Below are 18,112 nucleotides of genomic sequence, written 5' to 3'. Positions count from 1 at the left end.
AAGTTTTGTTATTTTAGCTGTTTACAAAAACATGTTCAGAAATACAATTATATATATAATATGGGCTGAAAGTGCACACTCCCAGCTGCAATATGAGAGTTTTCACATCCAAATCGGAGAAAGGGTTTAGCAATCATAGCTCTGTAATGCATAGCCTCCTCTTTTTCAAGGGACCAAAAGTAATTGGACAAGGGACTCTAAGGGCTGCAATTAACTCTGAAGGCGTCTCTCTTGTTAACCTGTAATCAATGAAGTAGTTAAAAGGTCTGGGGTTGATTACAGGTGTGTGGTTTTGCATTTGGAAGCTGTTTCTGTGACCAGACAACATGCGGTCTAAGGAACTCTTAATTGAGGTGAAGCAGAACATCCTGAGGCTGAAAAAAAAGAAACAATCCATCAGAGAGATAGCAGACATGCTTGGAGTAGCAAAATCAACAGTCGGGTAGAAAGGGAACGGCACATGATCCAAGGCACACCACATCCTCTGTAAAACATGGTGGAGGCAACGTGATGGCATGGGCATGCATGGCTTTCAATGACACTGGGTCACTTCTGTTTATTGATGACATAACAGCAGACAAGAGTAGCCGGATGAATTCTGAAGTGTACAGGGATATACTTTCTGCCCAGATTCAGCCAAATGCCGCAAAGTTGATCGGACGGCGCTTCATAGTACAGATGGACAATGACCCCAAGCATACAGCCAAAGCTACCCAGGAGTTCATGAGTGCAAAAAAGTGGAACATTCTGCAATGGCCAAGTCAATCACCAGATCTTAACCCAATTGAGCATGCATTTCACTTGCTCAAATCCAGACTTAAGACAGAAAGACCCACAAACAAGCAAGACCTGAAGGCTGCGGCTATAAAGGCCTGACAAAGCATTAAGAAGGAGGAAACCCAGCGTTTGGTGATGTCCATGGGTTCCAGACTTAAGGCAGTGATTGCCTCCAAAGGATTCGCAACAAAATATTGAAAATAAAAATATTTTGTTTGGGTTTGGTTTATTTGTCTAATTACTTTTGACCTCCTAAAATGTGGAGTGTTTGTAAAGAAATGTGTACAATTCCTACAATTTCTATCAGATATTTTTGTTCAAACCTTCAAATTAAACGTTACAATCTGCACTTGAATTCTGTTGTAGAGGTTTCATTTCAAATCCAATGTGGTGGCATGCAGAGCCCAACTCGCGAAAATTGTGTCACTGTCCAAATATTTCTGGACCTAACTGTATCTGCTGTTTACAGCTGTGTAGCTGTGATCAGCAGATAGCTCTGCCCTATTACATTGTTGATTCATATAGCCCCCTAGGGGGACTAGTAAAATAAAGTAAAAAAAAAAGTTTAAAAAAATACAAAAAAAACCTAAAAGTTCAAATCACCCCCCTTTCACCCCATTGAAAATGAAAGGGCTAAAAAAGAATATATACACATGTTTGGTATCACCACATTCAGAAATGCCTGATCTATCAAAATATAAAATCAATTAATCTGATTGGTAAACAGCGTAGCAGCAAAAAAAAATTCCAAACGCCAAAATTACGTTTTTTGGTCGCCGCACGTTTTACGCAAAATGCAATGACAGGCGATCAAAACATAGCATCTGCACAAAAATGGTACCATTAAAAAATGTCAGCTTGAGACGCAAAAAATAAGCTGTCAATGAGCCATAGATCCAAAAAAATGAGAACGCTACGGTTTTCGGACAATGGTGCAAAACGTACGTCACTTTTATTGGACAAGCTTGTTATTTTATTTTTAACTCCTTAGATACAGGTAAACCTATACATGTTTGGTGTCTACAAACTCGCACTGACCTCAGGCATCATACCCACACATCAGTTTTAACATATAGTGAACACGGGGAATAAAATATCCCAAAAACTATTGTGCGATCACACTTTTTTTGCAGTTTTTCCACACTTGGAATTTTTTTGTTTTTTTCCAGTACACTATACAGCAAACTTATTGTTTCATTTAAAAGTACATCTCGTCCTGCAAAAAACAAGCCCTCATATGGCAAGATTGACAGAAAAATAAAAAAGTTACGGCTCTCGGAAGAAGGGGAGCAAAAAACAAAAACACAAAAACGGAAAGCCCGGGGGCTGAAGTGGTTTTAAAGGGCTTATCTGGTACTATTTTTTATTTTTACAATGTCCTTAAGAACTAACACACACATAGTTACTAACTTTCTGCTCCTTCTGGTGATTCTGCTACTTTCCGTTGATGTCTTGTCAACAGAGCAGTGGTTTGTCTTTCACTCTGCTCTTTTGATGAGGTGTGATTGCCAAAGTCATGCTGCTGCCTAACTGCAGGGAGCCCACTGTCAATCAGCATGATGTTGGCAGCCATACCCTGTAAAAAGAGTAGCTCGGAAGTTTAAAAGCAAAATCTGTTCAATTGATTTTGTGCAGCAGAATTACTGTCAGGAGAGGCCAATGACCAATCTGAGCCAGGCCGCGTAGAACAGGCTGGTGTATAGCAACTCCCTGCTTGTTTGGTTTTAGGTCCATGGTAGAAAAGAACCCCGGAGAACCTCTTTAAATGGATTTTCTCAGGATAGATATTGATTGCTAGAATATATGGGGGGATATCAAAGCTGCAATGTTGCTTAGAAGACACCGCACAACTTTATCTCCTGTAGGACATAGAAATGCCTGGAGTTAGCCAAGCGAGGCTACCAAGAAGCATACTGCAGTCTATTTTTCTCTAATGATTGTCTGGTTCCCAATGAATTGCGACCTAACATGTGTGGTATAATCTTATGAAATGCCAGAAATTTTTCAGTCCTGAGAAAACTCAAGGGTTTGTCCTATCAGGACAAAGCTCCCTCAAGATGTCTCCATTGACAAAATGATCATAACTGTTCCAGCTGCTAAAATCTTCAGATACAAGAGCAAAGCTGCCAATGCAGCAAATATCCTACATATGTAATACTATTGTATGAACTGAGGATTTCGATTGCGTTAGGGCAATGACAACCAGAGACGGGTTCTTGGTGCAAAGACGTTTATAATATGCAACCAACAATATGTACACAGAATAGAACATAAACACAGTAGAACATAAACACAGTAAATACCTGCCAGGTTCGGAGCAAAGGGGAATTCCTGGGGCCGCGCACCGGACTCCCCCAGGGAGACCACCAGGAGCGAACCCCTATACAGGGGCTGTCTGGCGATCACCCCAGAAGGCCTAAATGCGCAGCAGCCGGGACACGAAAGGGCAACAGGTATAGTCCAAAAATGTCCGTACGTGATGTGAGTCCTAGGGTGGATATGAAACGGAAGGAACCGGGCAGAAGTGCCGACCAGAGACGGCAGACGGAGTCTGGGCACAGCTTGATGAGACCAGGTGAAGTCCAGAGCCGGTGTCGGGTGTTTCAACAGGATCCAAATAGTAATCAGGAGATGAGAGCAGCAGGGCAGGAGTAGACAGGAAGCAGTATACTCTGGCAACTAGACTAAGCTTAGGGGCGGGCTTTTAAACAGATAAACAGGAAGTAGGGCAACAGAACAGGAAACTCCATGTTAACAAAGGGCAAGATCCTTCAGAAGAAAACTGGAAATCCCGGAACTCTGACAACATATTTACAGATTTCACGTCTCGACTTAGAACTAAGTTATAAAGAAAACATGGGTCAAAAGTCTTAGGACTTTCACCGTCTTGGAGACCTAGCTTTCTTACAACATTTATCATCCCCAATATTGCTGTCATAGGATATTACAGTATGTTATCTATGAAACACAGAAGTAGTGTGGTGCACTCAGCAACCTTACTTAAAGGGAACCAACCATCAGGATTTTCGTGTATAAGCTGCAGCCAGTGCAGTACTGGCACTATCATGCACAGTGTGTACATACCATCAGGGGGCAGCTCGGGTGTTTAGTCAGTGAAATCCAACTTTATAAAGTTTGAAATTTCGTGCACTTTTTGATTGACGTGTGCACCTCTCTGTTAATGTCCGGGCGGGTTATGCAGGAGTTCCCCGCCCCCCCCACCAGCCTGTTCCTCCCTCTCTCCTGATGTCCGGGCGGGTTATGCACGTGTTCCCCGCCCACCCGCGCTGCCTGTTCCTCCCTCCCTCCGGCTGTATGTAAAATGCTAATCTTCAGAAACATGGCGCCGGAGTGGGCCTCTGCGCATAGCGCTTATCTCCGGCGCCATGTTTCTGAAGCCCGCATTACACAGCTTGGTGTCTGCAGACTGCAGAACAGCTGATCGGAGGACGCGATCAGCTGTAGCTATGATGACGTGCCGCCTCAGGACACCGGGCCAGGACAGGAGCTTGCCAGCGACATCGGGGGTCAGGTGAGGTAAGTTCACAATGGACTCACATGACCCCGTGACGGCAGTGCTGCGAGACCCGGTCACGGTAGTGATTTCGGGCGGCACTGTCTTCACGGGGTCAGGTGAATGAAATTACTAGCACCTGTGATGTCATTGCCCCAGCAGGCACGCACACATTATACACACACATACACACACTATATATATATATACACACACACACACACACTGCTGTGTGTGCGCCCCTGCGTTGACTTGGGCTCACCTTCTGAGTTCCAGGTCACTGCAGGAAAGCACTCACAGCTGTGTGTATGTATAATGTGTGTATGCGCGTGTGTATAATGTGTGTATGCGCGTGTGTATAATGTGTGTATGCGCGTGTGTATAATGTGTGTATGCGCGTGTGTATAATGTGTGTATGTGCGTGTGTATAATGTGTGTATGCGCGTGTGTATAATGTGTATATGCGCGTGTGTATAATGTGTGTATGTGTGTGTGTGTATGCGCGTGTGTATAATGTGTGTGTGCGCGTGTGTATAATGTGTGTGTGCGCGTGTGTATAATGTGTGTGTGCGCGTGTGTATAATGTGTGTGTGCGCGTGTGTATAATGTGTGTGTGCGCGTGTGTATAATGTGTGTGCGCGTGTGTATAATGTGCGCGTGTGTATAATGTGTGTGTGCGCGTGCGTATAATGTGTGCGCGCGTGTGTGTATGTGTGCGCGCGCGTATAATGTGTGTGCGCATGCGCGCGTATATAATGTGTGTGCGCGCGCGTGCATAATGTGTGCGCGCGCGTGTATAATGTGTGTGAGCGCGCACGCACACGTGTATAATGTGTGTGCGCACGCGCGCGTGTATAAGGTGTGTGCGCGCGCACGCACGCGTGTATAATGTGTGTGCGCACGTGCGCGTGTATAATGTGTGTGCGCTCGTGTATAATGTGTGTGCGCGCGCACGCACGCGTATATAATGTGTGTGCGCACGCGCGCGTGTATAATGTGTGTGCGTGCGTGTATAATGTGTGTGCGCGAGCACGCACGCGTGTATAATGTGTGTGCGCACGTGCGCGTGTATAGTGTGTGCACACGCGCGCGTGTATAATGTGTGTGCGCGCGTGTATAATGTGTGTGCGCACGCGCGCGTGTATGTTTGTGCGCACGCGCGCGTGTATAATGTGTGTGCGCACGCGCGCGTGTATAATGTGTGTGTATAGTGTATGTGTGTGTGTATAGTGTGTGTGTGTGTATAGTGTGTGTGTGTGTATATAGTGTGTGTGTGTGTGTGTATATAGTGTGTGTGTATATAGTGTGTGTGTGTGTATACAGTGTGTATACTGTTTGTATAGTGTGTGTGTGTATATAGTGTGTGTATATATATGTGTGTATAAATGTGTGTGTGTATAAATGTGTGTGTGTATAAATATATATATATATATGTGTGTGTGTGTATATAATGTGTGTGTGCGCGCGCGTGTGTATATAATGTGTGTGCGCGCGTGTATATAATGTGTGTGCGCGCGCGCGTATATAATGTGTGTGCGCGCGCGTGTGTGTGCGCGTGCGTATAATGTGTGTGTGCGCGTGTGTGTATAATGTGTGTGCGCGTGTGTATAATGTGTGTGCGCGCGTGTGTATAATGTGTGTGCGCGCGTGTGTATAATGTGTGTGCGCGCGTGTGTATAATGTGTGTGCACGTGTGTATAATGTGTGTGTGCGCGTGTGTGTGTATAATGTGTGTGCGTGCGTGTGTGTATAATGTGTGTGCGCGCGTGTGTGTATTATGTGTGTGCGCGCGTGTGTGTATAATGTGTGTGCGCGCGTATAGTACGTGTGTGTGTGCGCGCGCGCCTCTCTGCTGGGGCAATGACGTCACAGGTGGAAGTGAGGGGCTGCTTTCACAATCAATGGGGGACTTTTAGTTCTGCATTGAACGTACCAGGGAGTATGAGATCAACCCCAGATTTGGATTTCGGCGGACCTGGATTATGGATGTCACAGGGAATTAAATTTGAAAATATGGCGTCTATTGTGTTCTAATTTCTATTTTTATGTCTTTTCAGGGTCAACTTTGGAGAACGTCGGGTGACATCTAAATGGATTACGGCGGACCTTTAGCATTTTAATAATTTTGTTAATAAATTGGTCAACGAGGGATGGCGTCGGGGGTTTTTTGTTCTAATAAAAAGTATTACTTTCAAATAAAGGAATTCGTAATGGGGGTGTCTACTAGATGCCCACCCATTACTAATACCAGGACTTGATGTCAGCTGGCAATTCACAGCTGTTATCAACCCCATATATTACCTCGTTTGCCACCGCACCAGGGCAACGGGATGAGTTGGGGCGAAGCGCCAGTATTGGCACGTCTGATGGATGCGCCACTTCTGGGGCGGCTGCAGCCTGCTATTTTTAGGCTGGGAGTGTCCAATAACAGTGGACCTCCCTAGTCTGAGAATATCAGACCCCAGCTGTCCGCTTTACCTTGGCTGGTGATCCAATTTGGGGGGGACCCCACGTTTTTTGTTTTAAATTATTTATTTAATGTAAAATAACAGCGTGGGGTGCCCTCTGTTTTGGATTACCAGCCAAGGTAAAGCTGCCAGCTGTGGTTTGCAGGCTGCAGCCGTCTGCTTTACCCTAGCTGGCTACAAAAAATAGGGGGGACCCCACGTGGTTTTTTTTAAATATTTATTTATTTTTTGGCTAATTACAAGGCTAGGCACCCTTTAGTGTCACATGAAAGTCACTAAAGGGTGCCAGCTTAGAATATGCAGGGGGTGGGACATTATATAGGTCTTTCTCATCTATCTATCTATCCATCTTTCCCTCTATCCATTATCTGTCTATCGATTATCTATATTATTTATTGCAGTTCAGCATAAAAAAACCGCAGGAACCAACCTGTGGAAAAACCGTGCGAAAACTGCAGGAAAAACGCATGCGTTTTTCCTGCGGTTTTGGTGCGTTGGTTGCACAAGCCACCTTCCAACATACATATCGATGAAAAATTCATTATACAACCGCAAGTAGCAGCAGCATAGGTGGCGAGGACGCCGCAGGCAGCGGGGATAGGTAAGCTCTATGAATCCTCCACCTCCTCCTACTTCTCCATCATCATTCTCCTCCTCCTCCTCCATCATTATTATCCTATTATACACACACTATACACACACACACACACACACTATACACACACACACACACACACTATACACACACACACACTATACACACATACACGCGCGCGCACACACATTATACACGCGCGCACACACACATTATACACACACTATACACACACACACACTATACACACACTATACACACACACACTATACACACACACACACACTATACACACACACACTATACACACACACACTATACACACACACATACTATACACACACACATACTATACACACACACCACACACACACTATACACACACACATCACACACACTATACACACACACACTATACACACACACACACTATACACACACTATATACACACACACTATACACACACACTATACACACACACACTACACACACACACACTACACACACACACACACACACTATACACACACACTATACACACACTATACACACACTATACACACACACACTATACACACACACACTATACACACACACTATACACACACACACACACTATACACACACACACACTATACACACACACACACACACACTATACACACACACACACTATACACACATACACGCGCGCGCACACACATTATACACGCGCGCACACACACATTATACACACACTATACACACACACACTATACACACACTATACACACACACACTATACACACACACACACACTATACACACACACTATACACACACACACTATACACACACACATACTATACACACACACATACTATACACACACACCACACACACACACTATACACACACACATCACACACACTATACACACACACACTATACACACACACACACTATACACACACTATATACACACACACACTATACACACACACTATACACACACACACTACACACACACACACTACACACACACACACACACACTATACACACACACTATACACACACACACACACTATACACACACACTATACACACACACTATACACACACACACACTATACACACACACACTATACACACACACACACACTATACACACACACTACACTATACACACACACTATACACACACACACACACTATACACACACACACTATACACACACACTATACACACACACACTCTATACACACACACACTATACACACACACACACACACACTATACACGCATACACGCGCGCACACACATTATACACGCGCGCGTGCACACACACATTATTCACGCGCGCGTGCACACACATTATTCACGCGCGCGTGCACACACATTATACACACGCGCATACACACATTATACACACGCGCATACACACATTATACACACGCGCATACACACATTATACACACGCGCATACACACATTATACACACACACAGCTGTGAGTGCTTTCCTGCAGTGACCTGGAACTCAGAAGGTGAGCCCAGGTCAACGCAGGGGCGCACACACAGCAGTGTGTGTGTGTGTGTGTGTATATATATATATAGTGTGTGTATGTGTGTGTATAATGTGTGTTTGCCTGCTGGGGCAATGACATCACAGGTGCTAGTAATTTCATTCACCTGACCCCGTGAAGACAGTGCCGCCCGATATCACTACCGTGACCGGGTCTCGCAGCACTGCCGTCACGGGGTCATGTGAGTCCATTGTGAACTTACCTCACCTGACCCCCGATGTCGCTGGCAGGCTCCTGTCCTGGCCCGGTGTCCTGAGGCGGCACGTCATCATAGCTACAGCTGATCGCGTCCTCCGATCAGCTGTTCTGCAGTCTGCAGACACCAAGCTGTGTAATGCGGGCTTCAGAAACATGGCGCCGGAGATAAGCGCTATGCGCAGAGGCCCACTCCGGCGCCATGTTTCTGAAGATTAGCATTTTACATACAGCCGGAGGGAGGGAGGTACAGGCAGCGCGGGGGGGGCGGGGGTGGGCGGGGAACACGTGCATAACCCGCCCGGATATCAGGAGAGAGGGAGGAACAGGCTGGTGGGAGGGCGGGGAACTCCTGCATAACCCGCCCGGACATTAACAGAGAGGTGCACACGTCAATCAATAAGTGCACGAAATTTCAAACTTTATAAAGTTGGATTTCACTGACTAAACACCCGAGCTGCCCCCTGATGGTATGTACACACTGTGCATGATAGTGCCAGTACTGCACTGGCTGCAGCTTATACACGAAAATCCTGATGGTTGGTTCCCTTTAAAGGGAACCAACCAGCAGGTTTTTCACATGTAAAGTACAGGCAGTGCCATACTGGTGCTAGGATAGTGGTTCAAATCATACCTTCAGTTTAGACATTGGAGGCTTGATTGCAGAAAAAGCCTTTATCAAAGCTTCAGAAGTTACGCCATTGGTGCAGAGGCTTGAGAATCACAGCTGGACTTTGAGGGTCAGGTCCTCTGTAATGCTTACGCCTCCTGCCTTGCCTCCTTTTCTTTAAATTTTGCCTCACCACCACCATTGCTGATGATGGCGGTCCATGCGCATTGTTGGTGTGATGTGTCTTCAATAAAGTGGCGCAGGTATTGGCACATGCGTGTATCGTGATCTACAGTGGCATTTTATTGAAGACCAGTGGAGAACAATCTGAGCAGCGGCACATGAGCTGATTGATTTTTTTTTTTTTTTTCATCAGCGCATGTGCTGCCACTCATAGTCATCTGTACAGTGTCCTCATAAAATGGTGCCGAATATTGCGATATGCGCATGCACCGATAATGGCGCAATTTTTTGGAAGACAATGTCACATTAGCAATGCTCACAGGCAGTAGGTAAGGCAGAAAGAGGAATCCATTCCAGAGGACCTGACCCACATCGTCCAGCCCTAATGCTCAAGCCATTGAACCAATAATATAATCTTACACTCTACAATAGAGACAGTACTCCGCTGATCATAAGGGCTTAAGCTTTATTGGACAGAAACTTACCATGTGACTTTGGACATGGAAATCGACTCTACGGTACAAATTGTGCTTCACTGAGAACTGCTGATCTGTGATGGCCGAGGTACTGACCACCTCTGTGCAAGGTATGATAATCATCTAGATGTCATGACTGCAGGGTATTACTGGGAAACCACATGGCCACACAAAAACACAATAGCCCATCCTCTGATTGATCAGTAGAGTGGGAAATGGTGCTAAGTGTGAGGTTCTTTTTTTTTAGTGAACCGTGAACCGAATCTCAAAGTGTTCGAATTTGTGTCAAACTGCAAAGTTCATGGGAATTCGACTCAAACTCAATGCTCTGCAGATTGATCTGCTCACCTCTATTTATGTGTCTATTCGTCATACCTGCCCACATAGTGTTACCCATTTCTACATCCTTGCACTTCTACAGAGTGCAGCCTCACAGAGAGAGGAGAGAACTATCTGCAGCCGCATCTCCCTCCTCTATTATGTAGGTGAGTGAACAGATTTCTGAACATATCGAGTTCCAACATTAGGAAAAGATATTATTGTAGTTTAATATGACAATCTAATGAGTCATTGAACTTGTACAATATAAGTTACATTCTCCAAGATGAATTTTTCCTTTATATTCATTCAGCTACTTGTGACTGCAGACCGGCATGTAAACATTTGTGTAAAATCAAATACACAATTCACTCTAATTTAATACCCGGCTTTAATATTCAGATGCAAATTCTTCTGCATATATTAAGCCAAAAATCCTACATGTATCAAATGCAAATGTCGCTTCATCAGATTTCAGTCCCACAAAATGCTTTCGGTACTGAATATAACTGGGAAGAAAATGAAGCCGGGAATGCAAAACACTGAGAAATGGCATAGTAAAGAAGTCGCTTACTGCAGGAGACTAAACATGAATTCTCTAAAGGTCATTTAAAAGTAAAACACCATGCAGCCAGACAAAAATAACATTTATACAATTGTTTTATGACCCGATGCTTATATTGCGGTGGGTTTTCATACCATCAACATCTTGAGAAACAATCAAGACAAGCAAATGAGTTAAAGGAATATCTGAAATATAATCTGTTCTACGGCTAAAAGCAGCTACACTATATGGTGGAAGGTAGCAGTAGAGATGAGCGAACTGGTCCCGGTTCGGCTCGAGGCCGGTTCGCCGAACGGGGGTCCCGTTCGAGTTCGGCTCGTCGAACGTTCGACGAACCGAACTCGAACGTATAGGCTATAATGGGAGGCAATCACAAACACATAAAAATGCATTATAAATACAAACAGTTAATAAACATTGCCATAACACTTACCGGTCCTCGCGATCCCTTCTGCACTCTGTCTCCTGCCGCTATTCCATCCGATGATCGCTGAATCCTCCCGGTGACCTGCACTGCCAGCAGAGAAGCAGGATCTATCGTGACGTCAAAATAGCCATGTGACCAGTCACGTGGCTATTATCTCATTGGCTACAGACTGGTCACATGACTATGACACGTCATGTAGGACCTGCGAGTGCATCTCTCCGGTACACGGTGCACATATGTGTATCGCCGTGTACCGGCGACATGCTCTAGCACACGGTCGACTCCCCGTTCCGTTAGGGACCGGCTGACACAGCCGGTCATTAACGGAGATCACCGTTGCCATAGCAACGCAGTTAGCGGTGACGTCACCGCTAACCGCGGCTCCGAGAGCACCGTTGCTATGGTAACGCGTCTGTCAGCGTTACCGCTAGCAGCCAGCACTGATCACTCACGGAGTGAAGGCTGTACGCTGCTTCCCGATTGTAGTGAGCATTGTAGTGAGGATGGAGGTTCCCCAGCCCCAAGTGATGAGCTGGTGAATCTCATCCTCACTACAATCGTCACTACTACTACACTAGAAAGAAAGAAGACAGAAGAGCAGGATCGTGGAGGGCTGACAGGGGGTAATAAAGATGGAGTCTCTAATGTGTCTGTGTACTTATTTCTATTAAAGTATTTTTTCTCTGTGTGGTGTCTTTTTTTTAACCCTTTATTGGAGATTCTTAATGGCCGGGTCAAACGTGCCTGACATTAAGAATCTCTGGCTTAATACTGGCTGGTAAAACAAAGCCAGTATTAACTCATGATTACCCAACAAGCCACCCGGCTCCAGGGCTGTTGGAAGAGTTGGATACAGCGCCAGATGATGGCGCTTCTATGAGAGCGCCATTTTCTGGGACGGCTGCGGACTGAAATCCGCAGCAGAGGCGCCCACAAACCTCGGGCTAACCTGTGCTGCGGATTCCAATCCCCAGCTGCCTAGTTGTACCCGGCTGGACACAAAAATAGGGCGAAGCCCACGTCATTTGTTTTTTAATTATTTCATGAAATAAGTGAAATAATTAAAAAAAACGGGCTTCCCTATATTTTTGGTTCCCAGCCGGGTACAAATAGGCAACTGGGGGTTGGAGGCAGCCCGTGGCTGCCAGCTGTACCTGGCTAGCATACAAAAATATGGCGAAGCCCACGTCATTTTTTTGGTGGGCAAAAAACTTCTGCATACAGTCCTGGATGGAGTATGCTGAGCCTTGTAGTTCTGCAGCTGCTGTCTGCTCTTCTCCATACAGACAGACAGCAGCTGCAGAACTACAAGGCTCAGCATACTCCATCCAGGACTGTATGCAGAAGTTTTTTGCCCCCTGAAAAAATTATGTGGGCTTCGCCATATTTTTGTATGCTAGCCAGGTACAGCAGGCAGGTACGGCTGCCCCCAACCCCCAGTTGCCTATTTGTACCCGGCTGGGAACCAAAAATAAAGGGAAGCCCTTTTTTTATTATTTCATGAATTTCATGAAATAATTAGAAAACAAATGACGTAGGCTTTGCCCCATTTTTGTGTCCAGCCAGGTACAACTAGGCAGCTGGGGATTGGAATCCGCACCACCGGTTGGCCTGAGCTTTCTGGGCCCCACTGCTGCGAATTGCAGTCTGCAGCCACCTCAGAAAATGGCATTTTCATAGAAGCGCCATCTTCTGGCGCTGTATCCAACTCTTCCAGCACCTGCCTGCTATACCTGGCTAGCATACAAAAATATGGCGAAGCTCACGTCCTTTTTTTGTAGCTTTTTGGCAAAAAAAATAAAAAATGCTTCCCTGGATTTTCCATTGCCAGTGAAGGTAACACCAAGCAGTGGGGGTTAGCAGCCAGTAGCTGCTTGGATTACCCTTAGCTAGCAATACAAAAAATGCAGCGGGAGCCCATATATATTTTTTTTAATTATTTATTTAAATAACTAAAAATAAAATGGGCTTCCCTGTATTTTGATTGCTGGACATCACAGTGCTGTAAAAATAAATCTTTAAAAAAATGACGTAGCGCTCCGCGGTATTTTTGATTCTCAGCGCAGATAAAGCAGACAGCTATGGGTTGCCACCCCCATCTGCCTGCCGTTACCTTGGTTGTCAATCAAAATACAGGGAAGCCCATTAATTTTTTCTATTTAAAAAATAGTTAAAAAAAAATTACGTTGGGTCCCCCCATTTTTGATAGCCAGCTAGGGTAAAGCAGACGGCTGTAGCCTGAAAACCACAGCTGGCAGCTTTACCGTGGTTGGGGATCCAATGTGGAGGTCCCCTCAGGCTCTTTTTTATAATTATTTTATAAATATTAATAATTACACAATAAAAGTAGGGTCCCCCCCAAATTGGATCACCAGCCAAGGTAAAGCGGACAGCTGTGGTCTGGTATTCTCAGGGTGGGAAGGTCCATAGTTATTGGGCCTTCACAGCCTAAAAATAGCAGGCCGCAGGCACCCCAGACGTGGCGCATCCACTAGATGCGCCAATCCTGGCGCTTCACCCCAGCTCATCCCGTGCCCTGGTGCAGTGGCAAACGGGGTAATAAATCGGGTTGATACTAGCTGTAAAGTCACCTGAGATCAAGCCCAGCAGTTTGTGATGTCATGGCGTCTATTAGATACCCAACATCATAAACTGTCAGTACTAACAAAAACAAAAAATCGACAAAAGAAATTTATTTGAAAAAACAGTCCCCAAAACATTTCCTCTTTCACCAATTTATTGTAAGAAAAAAAATAAAGGGGTCCCACGACGACTCTGGACCGTCTAGAATATGGGGGGGAGACACTCAGGGAACGTATCCCCCATTTTCTAGGAGTGTGGACCCTTCATGTGAGGAGTGTGGGTGCAATGAATCTGCACTCACTCTCCCCGGGTCCACAGCAGCAGAGTCCATGTCGTAATGGTTGCTACCAAAGCTGCAATGCCCTGCTCATGAGGTAAGGGCATGCCTAATCAGGAGAACTACTGTAGAGGAAGCTCTGCTCACTGGTATATAGGTGCTCAGAGGTAATAATAGATAAAATTAGTGAGTAACCTCGGCACTCTAAATCTCCCAGACTAAGTCAGTAAGTCCCAATGGATAGTAATGCAAAATCACTCTTTATTGGTCCGTATTAAGAAAATTTTTTTTTCATAAGCATATATGTTTTTATCCAAAACAAGTTACAAATGACGTTTCGGCCTGAGCCTTCGTCAGATTGGACTTATCTGCATGTAATCATGAAAAATGACAATAATCAGTATCACATAAGAGTGAGAGAACAATAACATAAACTCGAACAATGTAGAGGTACAATTGGGATGCAGCAAAAAAATTGCAACACAGCAAGAAATGAAACACATGATACAAATGTCATAATACAGTACAAGGACAATATAGTAATGACAAATATGGGGTCAGAGTAGGCTTAGACAGCTCTGGTACGAAAGAGATGTCAATCATAAAGTAACATGTGCAGTAGGTGTAGAGCTACAGTATGCATGGCAGAGCTAATGGGTAGACCGACCATAGAAAAAGAACAGAGAAAAAGTGGAGAAAAAATGGAGAAAAAGTGGAGCATAAGAGGAGAAAAAGTGGAGAAAAAGTGGAGAAAAAAGTGGAAAAAAAAGTGGAGAAAAAGTGGAGAAAAAGTGGAGCATAAGAGGAGAAAAAGTGGAGAAAAAGTGGAGAAAAAGTGGAGAAAAAGTGGAGAAAAAGTGGAGCATAAGAGGAGAAAAAGTGGAGAAAAAAGTGGAGAAAAAGTGGAGAAAAAGTGGAGCATAAGAGGAGAAAAAGTGGAGAAAAAGTGGAGAAAAAATGGAGAAAAAGTGGAGAAAAAGTGGAACATAAGAGGAGAAAAAGTGGAGAAAAAAGTGGAGAAAAAGTGGAGAAAAAGTGGAGAAAAAGTGGAGCATAAGAGGAGAAAAAGTGGAGATTAAGAGGAGAAAAAGTGGAGAAAAAGTGGAGCATAAGAGGAGAAAAAGTGGAGAAAAAGTGGAGAAAAAGTGGAGAAAAAGTGGAGCATAAGAGGAGAAAAAGTGGAGAAAAAAGTGGAGGAAAAGTGGAGAAAAAGTGGAGAAAAAGTGGAGAAAAAGTGGAGCATAAGAGGAGAAAAAGTGGAGATTAAGAGGAGAAAAAGTGGAGAAAAAGTGGAGCATAAGAGGAGAAAAAGTGGAGAAAAAGTGGAGAAAAAGTGGAGAAAAAGTGAAGCATAAGAGGAGAAAAAGTGGAGAAAAAAGTGGAGAAAAAGTGGAGAAAAAGTACAGAAAAAGTGGAGCATAAGAGGAGAAAAAGTGGAGAAAAAGTGGAGAAAAAGTGGAGAAAAAGTGGAGATTAAGAGGAGAAAAAGTGGAGAAAAAGTGGAGCATAAGAGGAGAAAAAAGTGGAGAAAAAGTGGAGAAAAAAATGGAGAAAAAGTGGAGAAAAAGTGGAGAAAAAGTGGAGAAAAAGTGGAGAAAAAGTGGAGCATGAGAGGAGAAAAAGTGGAGAAAAAGTGGAGCATAAGAGGAGAAAAAGTGGAGAAAAAAGTGGAGAAAAAGTGGAGAAAAATGTGGAGAAAAAGTGGAGAAAAAGTGGAGAAAAAGTGGAGAAAAAGTGGAGATTAAGAGGAGAAAAAGTGGAGAAAAAGTGGAGCATAAGAGGAGAAAAAGTGGAGAAAAAAGTGGAGAAAAAGTGGAGAAAAATTGGAGAAAAAGTGGAGAAAAAAATGGAGAAAAAGTGGAGAAAAAGTGGAGAAAAAGTGGAGAATAAGAGGAGAAAAAGTGGAGAAAAAGTGGAGAATAAGAGGAGAAAAAGTGGAGAATAAGTGGAGAAAAAAATGGAGAAAAAGTGGAGAAAAAGTGGAGAAAAAGTGGAGAAAAAAATGGAGAAAAAGTGGAACACCCTTTGGTACCTTTCATGTGGCACTAAGGGGTGCTTAGCTTTGTATTTAGCCAAAAAAATGAAAAAAAATGACGTAGGGCTCCCCCTAGTTTTGTAGCCAGCTAGGGTAAAGCAGACGGCTGCAGCCTGCAGACCACAGCTGGCAACCTCACCTTGGCTGGTAATCCAAAACTGATGCACCCCACGCTGTTATTTTAAATTAAATAAATAATTAAAAAAAAAAACACGTAGGGGTCCCCCAAAATTGGATCACCAGCCAAGGTAAAGCAGACAGCTGGGGCCTGATATTCTCAGACTAGGGAGGTCCATGGTTATTGGAATCTCCCCAGCCTAAAAATAGCAGGCCGCAGCCACCCCAGAAGTGGCGCATCCATTAGATGCGCCAATCCTGGTGCTTCGCCCCAGCTCATCCCGCGCCCTGGTGCGGTGGCAAACGGTGTAATATATGGGGTTAATACCAGATGTGTAATGTCACCTGGCATCAAGCCCTGGGGTTGGTGAGGTCAGGCGTCTATCAGATACCCGACATCATCAACCCAGTCAGTAATAAAAAAAAATAGACGACAACCACATTTTTATTTGAAAAAACACTCCCCAAAACATTCCCTCTTTAACCAATTTATTAGATTGAAAAACAAATCCAGGTCTGCTGTAATCCAAGGGGTTGCCATGACGATCCACACTGTCCCAGTCAATGAAGAGCAGGATGTTCCCCATTGGCTGGGAGAGCAATGCAGTGACCTGAGCTAACATCAATGGGTCAGCCCAGGTCACTGCAGGGGGGTGACAAGTGCTGCTGTCAGCGAGGTACATTACCTGCGCTGATCTCCTGCACTGCCGACAGCCCCTGTCACTGAGCTCAATGACCGGCGCCTTCACATCAAGTATCGCGAGAGGTCCGTGACGTCACCGCTAGTCAGTCTCGGGTCGGAAGCGATAGGTGATGTGACAAGCGGCGGCCATGGAGGACAGTGACAGCGCTGAGGTCGGGATGGCGGGACTTCATCACCGCAGGTAAGCCGAGCGAGCGGGCGGGGGGGGGGGGGTGTTTGTGTGTGTGTGTGTGTATGTATGTGTACATGCCGCGGGCAGGAGGGGGCGGAGTGAGCTGAGCGGTAAAGTGTGGGCTTCCTGCACGTAACTAAGATAAACATCGGGTTACTAACCAAAGCGCTTTGCTTGGATACCCGATGTTTATCTTGGTTACCAGCTCGTGGCAGGCTGCCAGCGATGGCTCCTGCTCACTGTAGCTGTAAAAAGCCCTGCTTTTTGCTGCTAGAACCGTTCTCGAACGTATCTAGAACTATCGAGCTTTTAGCAAAAAGCTCGAGTTCTAGTTCGATCTCGAACAGCCCCAAAAATCACTCGAGCTTAGAACTGGAGAACCTCGAACCGCGAACCGCGCTCAACTCTAGGTAGCAGTACTGTACAGGCTGAAGGCTCCTCTAAAGGGTGCTTTACACACTGCGACATCGCTAGCGATTGCTAGCGATGTCGCGAGCGATAGCACCCACCCCCGTTGTTCGTGCGACATG

Source organism: Anomaloglossus baeobatrachus, chromosome 4 (assembly GCF_048569485.1).
Source record: "Anomaloglossus baeobatrachus isolate aAnoBae1 chromosome 4, aAnoBae1.hap1, whole genome shotgun sequence".
NCBI classification, from domain to species: domain Eukaryota; kingdom Metazoa; phylum Chordata; class Amphibia; order Anura; family Aromobatidae; genus Anomaloglossus; species Anomaloglossus baeobatrachus.
The sequence above is the reverse complement of the archived record's forward strand: the minus strand, read 5'-3'. Positions refer to the sequence as shown.